At 39.2% G+C, this 13713-nt stretch overlaps 1 protein-coding gene across 4 annotated transcripts in view; it reads right to left on the bottom strand.

Moving 5' to 3' along the window:
* The window catches only part of SNAP25 (synaptosome associated protein 25), a 79077-nt gene that overhangs the window by 38416 nt on the left and 26948 nt on the right, over positions 1-13713 (bottom strand). The window contains exon 2 of one of the 4 annotated variants that reach the window (XM_045833319.1): positions 10841-10930. The exons of the other annotated variants lie outside the window; for them this stretch is intronic. The gene's annotated coding sequence lies outside the window, so the exon portion shown is untranslated. The remainder of the gene's footprint in view (positions 1-10840; positions 10931-13713) is intronic. 4 annotated transcript variants of the gene reach the window in all.

The following is a 13713-nucleotide window of genomic DNA, read 5'->3' as shown; positions in this document are numbered from 1 at the left end:
TTCTTCTCTTTTCATAGTGGGCACTACTGGTTTTAATAACTTTCATGCTTGAATCAAAAGATTATCTTTCAAATATGAAAAATAAATGGCCCATGAATGACTGATTTACTACCTTACATCCATTTTATGCCCATTATCTGGTTCATGGATAAATCACAAGTGCTCATACCAGAGCTTCTCAGTAGCATGGTCTGAGGTCTCCTTGCATCAAAACCTTTTTAGTTGCTTGTTAAAATGCAGACACCCAAGCACACAACCTGTAGAAAGAGATATATGAAGGTGGGGCTGAAATCTGCATTCTTAACAATAACCATGGGTCCTTCTTATGCCCCCAGAATGGGAGAATTTGTGTGCAGCATCACATAGGACCTAAGGGCTTTCCAAACATCAATGGGAAACTGATAATCTTATGTCAAAACCATCTAGACACGCAAGCACATGGTTCTGTAGCACTTGGGAGGCCATCTTGATCTGAGGTGACAAACTTTGTCACCATCATACTGTTCTCAATATTTGATGTCATAGTGTATAGTATGTTAAAAATACTGTAAATGCATTCTTTATAAGAAAATTGGCTTAAGAACCAGCTTGAATGACAAATATTTCAACCAGCTCACAGAAGTGTTATCATCACCCTCTGTGTCTCTGAGCAGGGCCACTGACCACCATTAGAGCCCAATTCCTTTCAAGCTTGGTTTACTTATTTTCCAAACCACCGCATCCCACCTCATTCCTAAATGGGACTATATGTCTGTACATTTGGATATATAAGCAGATACAGTCCTGATCTTGTTTCTTTTGAGAAGGGAAGTCTGAAGTCTCCAAAAAAATCATTCTCTGGGCTATTCTGGGATTAACGACAGAAAAGCTGACAGGCGGCTTTGGCTTGGATTTTGTTTTTTAGGAACCTGGGTTTGGGGTGGCCTGGCATTTCAATGTAGCTAGCTTTGGCATCTTGTAATTGTAACAGTGCAGCCAGCCACAACCAACACTGATTATGCCTAAATACCCCCTTTTCAAAAATGCCAATGTTTCCTTTGTCTATTTTGCAAATGTGGCCAAATGGGTATGTAGCACTGAGGTTTGTATTATACAACAGTTCCTGATTGTTTACTTGGAGCAGAAACAGGGAGGACTCACTGTCCAGGAGAGAGGGAAGGACAGAACCAACCTCATCCCATTTACTCTGATCATAGTCAAAGCAAACCACAGTAATTGGTTCATCCATTTAGCCAGTATTTACTGAGGGCTACTGTTAGAGCAGCCACATCTGGCTGGCTGTCGGAATGGAATGCCTGCCCGAATGGAATGCCTGCCCCTTAAGGACGGCTGTAGGGGCTATGGCTAGAAGCCTTTTGCTTTCAGGTCTGCTGCTCTATCTTGCCTAGTAGAGGACTGATGAAAATGTTTGTTTTCCAAGCTGCCTGTTGGCTATGCTGTCATTAATCCCAGAATAGAGCAGGGAAGGAGGGTCTCTTTGGAGAATTCCTCACTTGGTTTCTGGGAGAAGAGTGATATCCATGTTGGACTATCACTCAGACACACAAAAAATAAGTCTCATTATGCACTACATAAAATGATTCTCCTCAGGAGTGCATGAAACCACAGAATCCAAGACCAAACAGAAGAGCCCTCACTTTCACCGAAACAAATGCTTTCTGTGCCCACATGACCAGGTCAACAGTGAGAAGGAAGCTGCTATATGGCTGGTTTCACACATATAATGGACACTCCAAAGCTTCTCTCAGGATCATGCCAAAGCTAGGAACTCATATGTCATTGCTCCACTGCCTGGCTTCTTCTCTGTCTCACTGTCCTGTGTCTCCCCCTCACTTCTGGTTTTTCCCATCAGCACATCCTTAGTAAGTCACTTGCAAAAAGATCCTTGCCTAAGGGTCTGCTTCAAAGGGACCCCGCCTGAGATGACTTCCCACAGGCTTTTGAGCTATATTTGATCAAGTATGGATGACTGTAAACTAGGTGCTAAAAGGAATCTAGAAACATTGCATCAGGAAAAAGGGTTGAGGAGAATTCCCCATATTCCCATATGCACCAAAGAATATGGTACATATTCTTTATATATTTGTAATGTATATTGAGAAAACATAGCACACAAAAATTCTTACTTTATAGATAGTATTGCTTAGAATGAAGTTAAGTTTGAAACATGAGTTTCAAATGCAACTAATAAAATTTGAAAAAACAAACTTTATCATCCTCTTAAATTCATTTCATGAACCATTAGTGGCATGTGTGTGAGAGTATGTGTAACTGTGTGTGTGCATAGTTGGTCCAGGACTATGCTGTTGGCCTAAGGCTTAAATTTGGCCCTTCATTCTGTTATGGTTAGGGAATGTTCTTGCTCACTGATTCTTACTTGGAGGGCTTGTTAAAACTCAGATTGCTGAGGCAGTAAGTGATTCTGGAATGGGGTCTGATAGTTTGCATTTTTAAGAAATTCTCAAGTGATACCCCTGCTGCTGATTCAGAGAATACACTTTAAGAACCTCTAGTCTTACCTGCTCTGACTACTAGATCACCTTAATTCTTCCACTATAATATTATATATTCACTGGATAAGCCTTTTATGCAAATTGCTTTCTCAGAGTGCCCAAAGGAACAGAAAGCTGGGACTGTTTTGTGTTGGTAGAACAGGTTGTCCAACTAAGATTGTGTATTATTTGTAATAAATACAGAGGGAAGGATTCATCCTGAAGTTTGTTTTTCTTACAACAAAATGCCTAATTTTAATGTCATGGGAGAGGAGATCTATACATGTCACCTACTTTAACTACTAGGGGTGGTAGATATCTACTAAATAATTACTGCGAATCACCAAATTGGCAGAGAACAATCTGCAACAGACTCCAAGGAACAAAACCATCAGCATGGGGAGGAAGTTTTGAGAAAATAAGAGTTTGGTTCAATAAAGAACCTTGACAAGATCTGTCCAAAGTCTGGGTGAGAAATCTTAGATGAAGTGAGTTCCTGTTCTTCAAAAATGGCTAATGGCCTCTGGTGTTGAAAATTAGTGAAGAGAAGGGACCCTGGATCATGCAATGTGCACATTCCTTTCCAAGCCTGAGGCCCCTGGCTCTATGAAGGAAATGAAGGTGTGTTTATGGCGTTGATGCCACAAGCTGAGGTCCCCACATAAGAATGATTTCTTTGTAGCCATGGGAATTGAGATTTCTTGAGTAGCGGGGGAAAATCCTTTCTGTCTCCTCAATATTCACTTTGTCCACAGACAGACATGGAGGTGAAAATTTTGATGCAGCTAATTTACTCTTTTGTCCCTTTTGGGAAAGGTTTGCCATGTGGGAAACACCACCATCTGCTTCTTGATATCAAAGGATCCATTGTGTTTTGACAAGAGAAGAATATTTCCTAAGTGGACAAACTCTCAGGAACTTGGTGACTCACTTGCAAACTCTGCTTCATAGAGGTGGGAGAGCCAAAAAAAGTGCCAACCTAACATTATTCTCAGATTACTCTAATAATCTCATATCAAACAACACAGGCATTCATCCTGGACTTACATTTCACTTTTGTGGAGATAATATTTTTGGCATTAGATAACAGTTCTTCTAGGCCTCTCATTGAAGCAACCAGGACCTACAGACACAACTCCACTCCAAACAAATCACCATATACCAACTTAATAAATAGTTAAGCTGGGAAACTCACAGGAAATTGTTTGCTCTAAAATACGAATTCCCTGCAGGGTTTCTTAAATAGCAAAGCTCCTAGTTTACAATCTAACATTTTATAGATGATTAAATACTTGAAAAAGAGGCTGGGAACAAAAAAAATTAAAAAGTCTAGCCAAAGTATCAGGAGTCCCAGCTGATGGCAGAAGAGCTCCAATTGATGTTAAAGTGTCTCTGAAGTGATTGTGTAATGTCAACGGAAACAGAAGACTGATTTGTAAAATTAGATTTACCCAAGCAATCTCTGCTTGCTGAAGATGAGTAACTAGTGTGACTGCAACTACCTCAGTGTATAAATCTGGCTTCTTCAGTTACTCAATTTGGCATTCACTACCATTAATATGGAGTGGATTTAAAAGCACTTTGGATTAGACTTTGTGCACAGAGGGCCTGGGGAATTCTACAAACCACACAGAGAGCATGTACTGAGAACATCAGAAAGAGGAAGCTTTCTAGCCATATGGTGAGATGATCATGCTGGATAAATCTCCACTCATTTTGAGTGCCCGATGTGCACTTCTATCAACTGAATGCATTTGATCGTGGATAGTTTCAAGGTACAATTTCAAAAAAGTTAAAAACGTGACTTGTAAAAATATACAGTGAATCCATGTCAAAGATTTATTTAACTTATTACATAGGAAACCAACAAGTGATAAAGCTGGTTCAAAGAAAATTCATATATAATAATGCTGGAATGAGATTGCTAAATTAGATATAAAGCTGGTTAATATCTTCTAGGGAAAAAAACCCAACCCTGTAACTTTTATAGTTTTCTACTAGACAGGAAACATTTAAGTTTTTAGCACACAAAAATCTCCAAGTTAACAAACATAAAATTCATAGAGTCTGGAGTCTGATAAAAAGTGAATAGTTGAAAAACAAAGAAAATTATGTAATTCTTGGATGGATCCCTTAGACATGTATCCAGGCTTTTTGCTTTATTTCCAAGTTTTGGATAATTTTCCATCATAACAGAAACAGATGAGATTTTCCTTGGACACATGTTACCATGAAATTTTTTAACAGCCACCAGGTGAATTTTTGTTTGGGAAAGCTGAGTGGATATTCATGCTTCTCCTAGTGTGCTTAGTGAAGATGAGTTTAAACAAACCTCATTCTCATGGTTTTCAAATTGGGGGTGGGGTGCAGAACATTAAAATCTCTTGGGAAACTTTAAAAAAATTCCAGATGCCCTGGCAACATCCCAGGCCAAATCAATGAGAATCTCTGAGAATGGGTCCCAGACACCAATATATTTTAAAGTTCTTCAGGTGATTCTCTTTTTAAATTACAATTTATTGATTATGCTATTACAGTTGTCCCAATTTTCCCCCCTTTCCCTCCTCCACCCAGCACTGCCCACTCCCTCAAGCAATCCCCACACCATTGTTCATTGCCATGGGTTGTGTATAGGTTCTTTGGCTACTCCATTTCCTATACTGTACTCTACATCCCCATGGCTATTCTCTAACTATCTATTTGTACTTCTGAATCCCCTCACTTCTTCACCCATCTCCCCACAGCCCCTTATCTGGTTTCAGGTGATTCTAATATGCATGAAGACTGAGAAACACTGTACTACTTAGAATCAATATATGTGTGTATGTGTGTGTGTATGTGTACACATACATTTATTTTTAAATTGGGATCATATTAATATATATATATATATACTGTTTTTCTTTCATTATTCATTATATTTGAAAGTTTTTATTAATCATTAAACATTGCTCAAATGCCATTTTTAAGGACTATTGTGTTTGATTACATAAATGTATTATGATTTTTTTGGCAAATTCCTGGATGTTCCTTCTGTTTTCTTTTTTCTCTTTCTCTCTTTTTTCTTTTTTTGCCATTATAAGTTAGACTGCCATGAACATATTTATACAAAAACCTTATCTACATCTTGGATTGTTTCCTTACAATGAATTTCTGGAAGTGAATTTACAGGTCAAAGAAAATAAATGTTTTAAAGACATCTGAGACATATTACCAAATTGCTCTCTACAAAGTTTTATAAATGTTTACTTTTTTAATTGATGATTTCCTCAGTGTTTTTATTTATAAGATATTTGTACATTCCAAAAAACAGTTAAAAATTTCTTTTTAGTCTTTGTCAGCGGTCATTTTACTTTAACTTTTTAATCCAGCTAAAACTTATTTTAGCACATAAAAGGAAAGAGTTAAAACTCTAATTAGATATTTTTTCCAAACAGTCCCTTTCTCAACATCATTTCTGAAATACTTTATATCTTTTCTATTCGTTTATGATTCAAAAAAGCTTACAATATAATATGTAGGTTAGTTAAGTGTACTTTGTAATAGTGAGGAGACTCACAGAAGCACATGAAAAAGGTTGAAACTATGTGCAAACTATATTGAGTGTATTATTGTTTCAATTTTAACCATTACCATTCCTAGAGCTATCTAGTTCTGGTTATAACTCTCACTCACTTACAGAACTCCTAGGTGTTGAAAACAACTCAAAGCTCATCCTAAGATGGCTTTAATCTGTCCTCAAGCAGCTTATAGCATTGCCAATAACAGACCTTCCTAAATCCATCTGTTCTGCTTTAAATATTTGCCTTCTGTAATATTGGTTTTACTCTTGAATTACTATGAGGAAAGATTTTTTCTACATAATGTCCCAGATTGACTTATTACTAATTATTAATTTAGTGGGATCAATTTTTATATATTTCTATTTATGTATATATTATTAAAGTCTCATTGTTTTGTGCTTAATAGCCCTACTTAAAATAATTAAATGAAGCTTGCAGTTGTCAAAGCCATATTACACAAAGGAAAAGGAGGCCAGAAATTTTAATTATGCTCAAGAAAACAGAAACATTTTCAATGAACATAGAACTCAATTGTCCTCCCTCCTACTAAGTTTTTTAATGAGTTATACTCCATTAGCACTACTACTCTCTCTTAGCTTTGTTGAGTCTGAGAAACTGTTATTGTGCCTCTGGGGGCAGCTTACCATGACTTCATCCTCTCCCATCCAGCCTCTATCTTGATTAAAAAGTTAACTACTCATTGGAAGGATATACCCAAGGTGGTAGAAAAGATTTAAGGGTGTCATCTATGTCCAGAGGAGCAGGCATCGCTTGATGGCTCTATAAGTGATCAAACTTTAAGTGTTTTCCAGCATGAGTGAGTCCATGTAAGACCATTCTGACTTCTGACAACCTGGCCAGGTGGTGGTCACAGTTATCACACTCACTGACGGGCACACTTGGACTTTGAAATCTGGCAGACTCAAATAGGCAAACTTTCAGGCTTTTTTCTTACCTTTCTCACAAGCCAGGCTCTGGGCTGCCCTGACACCTCCTAGGGAAGCGATGCCTTGATGTCATTTCAAGTGCCCTTAGACAGTAAATGGCTGTGCTAAGGAGTCCTATTGCTTCTCAGCAACTTTTTTACTTCAAATGAAGAATCAGCAAAAGCCTCAGTCCCTGCTATGGCTGAGTTGGAGAAGAAAGCTGAGGGAACTTTCCTGAGGTCAATGAAGCACAGAGCAGGCTGTTTCTGTTTTCTGAGGCTTTGGGATCTCCCAGTGCTTGGATAAAAGTTTCTAGACTCCAGGTACACCTGACTAGATCACACCTCACCTTGAGGCCACAATTTTTTTTTGCAGGATTCCAAATACTTCTTTCTCCACCCACTGCCAAGTGTCTGGGGTTTCAGTCCTGCCCCTCTCTTGCCACTATAGTGCTTACAAAGCAAGTAGCTGAAGGTGGGACCAATTACTCAAAGCGAGCCCTCGCTTTGTAGGAACTTCAAAGAGGACCCTCCTCCTTTGGGTTCCACCAGGTCTCAGCAGAGACACACTTCTCTCCTGGCTGTGAGAATGAAGGAAAAAGGAGGTTTTCCTAGGCTGGCCTCTCCCAAGAGTCAACCCTGAGCCAAGAATCTGTGTGCAAAGGGTTTATTTGGGAAATGCTCCCAGGGATACCACAGAGACCAGGGAGGGAGTAGACGAAGTAGGTTTAGATAGGGCAAGAAACCAAGCAACCCAAGCCTGTTCTGCAGAGAGCCCTGGAGTAGAAAACATGCCTTAGAGCATGTCATACCTTAAGGCCATGGAGCTGGGCTTTTGGAATCCCTCCCACACCAGTCAGTTACTGGTGAAAGCTACTGCCTGGGGCAAGGGCACACAAACTCCCAGGCATTTCTGGCTGTCTGTATGGGCAGGGTAATCCTCTGGTGTTACACACACGCAGCCCTCTGCTTGGTGGAGTCATAGACTGCCTTTAGCAAAAACACCTGCAGAAGCTGTGTTGTGGGCTAGTAAAAAGGTCCCATGGGCACCTCATGGGGGACCCACAGGGCCTGCCATAGAAACTGTCTGGGGATAGATTTTCTTGTAGCTTTGTGTTGAGCATACCCCAGATCGAGAGGAGCCATCTTGCCAAAAGCAGGTGGTAAGCCATCTGTGGCTCTGTGGGAACATGAGGGCACATCCTGCTTAGGGAACACTGCCAGTCAGCAGGGTGGAAGGCCTGGCCAGGTCACCCTGGAACCTGCCTTGCCAGGCTCTTGGCGGGCATCAACACCTTTTCTCCAGTCCTAACACGTCGATCACAGAACGTTTTTGTCATACACTTTATATGCAGCTCTCAGACGATTTATGTTACTACCCTAAATACATCTTCAGAGTTACTACTGAATGACACCCAGAGAGAAATTGTTCTACATAATACAATTACATTTTTAACCCTCATCACTCTGGGAAGTTTAACAGTACTCTTCAGTCTTGCTCCATGTCCAGGATTCTTGGGTGCTCAACCTCTCATTCAAAGGCTCTAACAATAACAAAATGATCACTGAGGGCTTAGTGTCTGCCAAGCCATGTTTAGGTCTTTGTATGTGATAACTCACTGCAACAGTCCCAGCAACTCTATGAAATAGGTGCCTTTATTTCTGTTTCACAGAAAACCAGGGCACAGAGGGTTAAGTGAATGGCCCAGTGTTCCACAGTCAGTAAGTGGCAAAGCTGGAATTTGAAGCCAGAGAACTGAAATCCAGGCTCTTTGTCACTGACCATGAAGTTACAGCATGGTGGGTATACAGCCCTAGAGCTTATGAATGGATTCTGGATGTGGAGAAGCCAGAATTCCACCAGGATTTGGTTCAGTCCTAGTGAATGATTCTACTTTAAAAGTTAGATCCCTCTGTAGCCCTCATTTACTCTTCTCAGAGTTCATAGGTGAAAAATGAAAGATAAGGTAAAGAAAAGTGATTTGGTCAAGATCACACAATTCTTAGTATCCTTAGCACCTCATTCTTGGTGTAGGGCCTTTCTATCCATATTGTCTCACTCAGCCTCCTATGTATCTTCTTCCTTAGAAACAACTGAAAAACAGTTAACACTTATTGAATACTAAGTCCTCAATATAATACACATCAGGTACTTTACTAAGCACTCTACATGCATTATTTTACTTAATCCCAGTAATATGCCTATGACATAGGAATCTATGTTACTTTCATTTTTTTTCAAGTGGGAAATCCGAGCTTTAAGGAAATTTAAATATTTTGCCCAAGGTTACACAATTAACAAGTGGCCACAATCTAAATCTCCTTGATTTTAGATTGAATTGTTTTAATTTGTGTCAAGGAAAATTATCCAAAACGGGGAACTAAAGCAAAATAATGACAGCATCCTTTTATATCATACTGGAGCATTGTCTTATTGGCTCATCCACTGATTATCTAATTTTCTAGGGGAATGTGCCTTTGTTTGGCTTACTCATTTTCTGCTTTCTCTCTCATGAGCTTTATTGAGGCATGATTGATATACAATAAATAAACATATTTAAAGTGTACAACCTGACACATTTTGTCACATGTACAGCATCATAAAACCACTACCATGATCAAGGTAATAAACATATCCATCACACCCAAGTTTTTACTATTTATCTTAATTAGAGACCAGATTGTCAAGTTAGAAGTTACTTATAAAATACTGAGCAAATGATTTTTGTCCAGTAGAGATGCAAATAATTCTCTTTGGTAGAAAAGATAATCCCAAGTGTTATAGTTTTATGGCCTTATAGAACATTGATCAATTTCACACTTAACAAATTTATTTTAAGACTCCTTTCCCGATTGTCTATATAAATCTTTGTTCCTCAAATACTCTGAATAAGCTTTATCAGCTTACTGGTTTTCTCACTAACAACATAAATGAACTTTGACATGTATTCTTTATATGTTGATAGGAGAATAATGTTTTAACTTTTCAGTAATTAAACTTGGCCACTACCGAGTTTGTGTGTGCGTCTCAGAATGTGTTGGTGTTTCCCTGTGTCCCCAGACTCTTCCAGAGACCAAATCAGGGCACATGTTGTCTTACCCACCTAAGGGTGGTAGAGCTTTAGATAGTTCTAGAAGGTCATGGCAGCCATGTTAGAAAGCAAGTTTGTAATTACTCTTTGTTATTTGGCATGTACCGGTGGAGTGCCCTGGCAAACAACAGCATACAGAAAATTTGTGCCTTGAGTCTTTGCAGATTCTTGTTTTTTCCATTCTCCCAGACTTGAGATTTCTTTTTCTCTAGCTGCACAAATATCTAAAATTTCCATAAATTCACTTTCTAAGGGGCAAGTATTATAGGCAAACAGGCTTTTCTAGGCTTGAAGTTCACTTAAGCTAGAACCTCAGAGGAATGTGATGCAAATGAAAGATTTCATGAATAACAAAATGGAAAGACAAAGGTGCCCAGGAAAGGTTAGGCTGCTTTAATCACAAGTGCAAACATGGCTCCTTCAAACAGATTTATGTGTTCCTCTTTGGAGGTAGCAGCAGGTTTATTTAACATTTTCCAAGGAATCAGATCTCATGCCTCTTAATCACTGCTCCATCAGGAGCAAACTTGATGAAAATGCTTATCTACTTACTTTTACTGTAATCCTCTAAATACCCATTATTTCATTTGCCATAATATCACCTCTCAACTCTGCCCTGCCTTTTTTTCCTGACCAGCTTCCACATAGCCTTCCAAATTCAGCACAAATAGCATCTCCTTGAGGAGGCTGGTGTCTTGGGCAAAGACCCTTCTGGACTCCAGCATGCTTTTAAATCTATCGAATATCTTGTCCTAGTATATTTCTCACCTCATGCCACATTGACCTCTTTATGGATCTTTATCGCCCTCTGCACCATCCTGTGACAGGTCCTCATAGGGTACCTTTTGGTCCCAGTAGCTAGTACAGAGAAACACTGAGTAAATATTTTTTAGAACAAAAACCATAGATCACACTTCTTTATAACATTTTTTGTTTAACTTGATTCTGGGTTATCAAACTTGAGTAGGCACTCACATACATGGTCCTTAATTATTTTCTGCAGTTTTTGGTTTCAGTCTTCCTTTGACCATTTAAGACAATACATTCTCAATTAATTTGAACATGTTAATATATATGAGAGTCCAATAAGCAATTTAAGAAATCACACACACACACACACACACACACACACTCACACACACTTAATCACTGGCCTCAATGTCAAACGTGAAGTACTTAGGCTAAAGAGTGAAGGCAAGTGTTGGAGAAACAGGTCAAGGTGTCCTTTACAGATAATCTGGAGACCACTCTTGTCCGTTTAGGTGTCATGTTTGCAGGCCTGATCAACACACCCAGAGTGTAGCTCCATGCCATGTTTATCCCAGAGCTCCGGTTCTCAGCAGATGGAAGGTGATCAAAGTCTCCCGAACATGAAATCATGAAACTGTGCCATGTGCTCTTTGACCTTTTTAGTCTCGACTACCTCTTTCATGACCTGGACACAAAACCAGATCTCTTTCAAAGCAGTTTGTAAACTTGGTTGTAAAATAAGTTTTTAAAGAAAGTGGTTTTCTGAAGAAAATTAGTTCCTTAATTAAGAAACTATCATTTTAAAATGTAACTATAGAATCAGAGATCGTGAAAAGGTCTTGTAAGTGGAAGTCAGTGTTTTGTTTTGCTTTCTTTAAGAAGAATGTTGGCTAAGGGAGTGCTGGTTGGAGTGTGGCCCAGGACTGGCAGCATCCATAGGTTTCCCCAGGGCACCTGTTTGAAATGGAAACTCATGAGTTCTACCCTAGACCTGCTGAACTGGAGTTGAGGGTGAAGTCCAGTAAGTTATGTTTTAACAAGCTTTCCACATGGTCCCGATGGTCACTAGGTTGAGACGCGAAGACTTAAAACTTCCCAGATAGTTAGCTATCTTCTTTGGAAAGCAAAATACTTACTTCCACAGAGTCTTCAGTAGACCAGGCTTCTGAAAATTTAGTCATGTAAAATTCACCAGGAGAATTTGTTAAAACACAGATTCTTGGGCTCCAACTTTAGAGATTATAATCCAAAAGATTTGGAGTGGGTTTAAGAATCTGCATTTCTATCCAGATGCATAGTGTTTCTGCCGGTCCCTGGATCACATGTTGAGTAATGAGGACAGATACCTAGAGACCTATGAACTAATCCTACATGGCTACAAAAGCTACACTCCAGCTAGTCAGATCATCATGAAGGCTTGGTGGTCACAAGGTTTACTTTCTCCTTGCACAAAACCCAGTGATATATCACCAGGCTCTTTGCTTCTTAAAAACAGCATAGAGACCTTAAGAGCAGGCTTCTTTCTGTAGCTTCAAAAGGCAAGATCTTTGTGTATTTTCTTCTTTCAGATCTTTTATTGAAGAGGACAATCATTTATATAGCAGCATGTAGAGGATACTGGCTGCAGGGCTCATAACAGTGCCCATTCCAGGGCTTCCCAGCAACAGCCCCTCACCAAGGGAATGAATGAATGAAGAATGAATGACTGTAATCCCTGCATCTCACAATAATGCCTGACTCTCAAAAAGGCTGCCTCTAAATTCTAAACTGTCTTTGTAAGCACTATAACCTCACTGGAATAAAGGTGTGGGCTATAAAGTTAGGTAAAAATTGTTCATCTTCATTTTTTTCCATGAGAGTAAACTGGAAAAGTGATATAAGACAAAATTGGCCAGTTGTGTGTCCATGGCCTATTAAATGAAGCTCTCTGAACTTCTGTTCTTCTATTCACGAAGCGAAATTAACAGTACATACCTAACTGCTGCTGTGAACAGAGCTACTCGGTGTCCTTCATGGACCAGCATCATCAACAGCAGGGGGAGTCTGTTGGAAATGCAAATTCTTAGGCCCTACCCCAGACCAACTGAATCATAATATTCAGAGGGGGGCTCGGCAATCTGTGTTTGAATAAGTCATCATGGGATTCTGACAAACACCAAAGTTTGAGTAACACTGCATACAAAATTGACAGTAAATTCTCGTAGTCAAGAATGGTTTACGGAATGACGTTGCACTGCTTCAAATGTTGGCTCTGGTTTTACTTGCTGTTTGATCTCAGGTATGATGTTTACCCTCTTTGTGCCTCATTTTCCTCATCTCAGAAATTGTTATTGTAAGGATTAAATGAGTTAATTCACATAAAGTGGTTAGCAGAAGGCCTGACGTGCAGGGCTCAATAAATGGTATTACCGGTCATTTAAATATAGATAGAAACAAAACCAATGTTATACTGTATGTATAATGCTTATTTATAATTATTGTCTCCAAAATGTGAAATCATGGTTGTTTATTTATATTTTATACTTTATACACTTTTTGCAATTAACATAAATTACCTTATTGACCAGAAGAAACATTATAAAATGTTTTGTGTTGAAAAGGGGAAAATATTAACTGAGTTAGATGAGGTGTTGGGGTTGACTATGCAATATTTTTGGATACTCATGAGGCTCCCTGCACCCATGCCTTTATGCTTACAGCCAAGCATACCTTTTATTGGCTTCTGTATATATGTGTGTTTGATCATTCTTATGCACTCAATCAGGAAGAGCAACTTCCTAGGCCTCATTACTCATGGCATGGGCTCAGGGTGGATTGAGGTGTTCTCCATCCCTCCTTGAATCTAGGCAAACACTAGGTGAACAAACCCAGGGAAGCCTAGTTTGATCCTG

Source organism: Phyllostomus hastatus, unplaced genomic scaffold (genome assembly GCF_019186645.2).
Source record: "Phyllostomus hastatus isolate PE091 unplaced genomic scaffold, TTU_PhHast_1.1 phas_contig_17, whole genome shotgun sequence".
In the NCBI taxonomy this organism is placed as follows: domain Eukaryota; kingdom Metazoa; phylum Chordata; class Mammalia; order Chiroptera; family Phyllostomidae; genus Phyllostomus; species Phyllostomus hastatus.
Note: the sequence above shows the minus strand (reverse complement) of the source record. Positions and strands in the feature narration are given on the sequence as shown.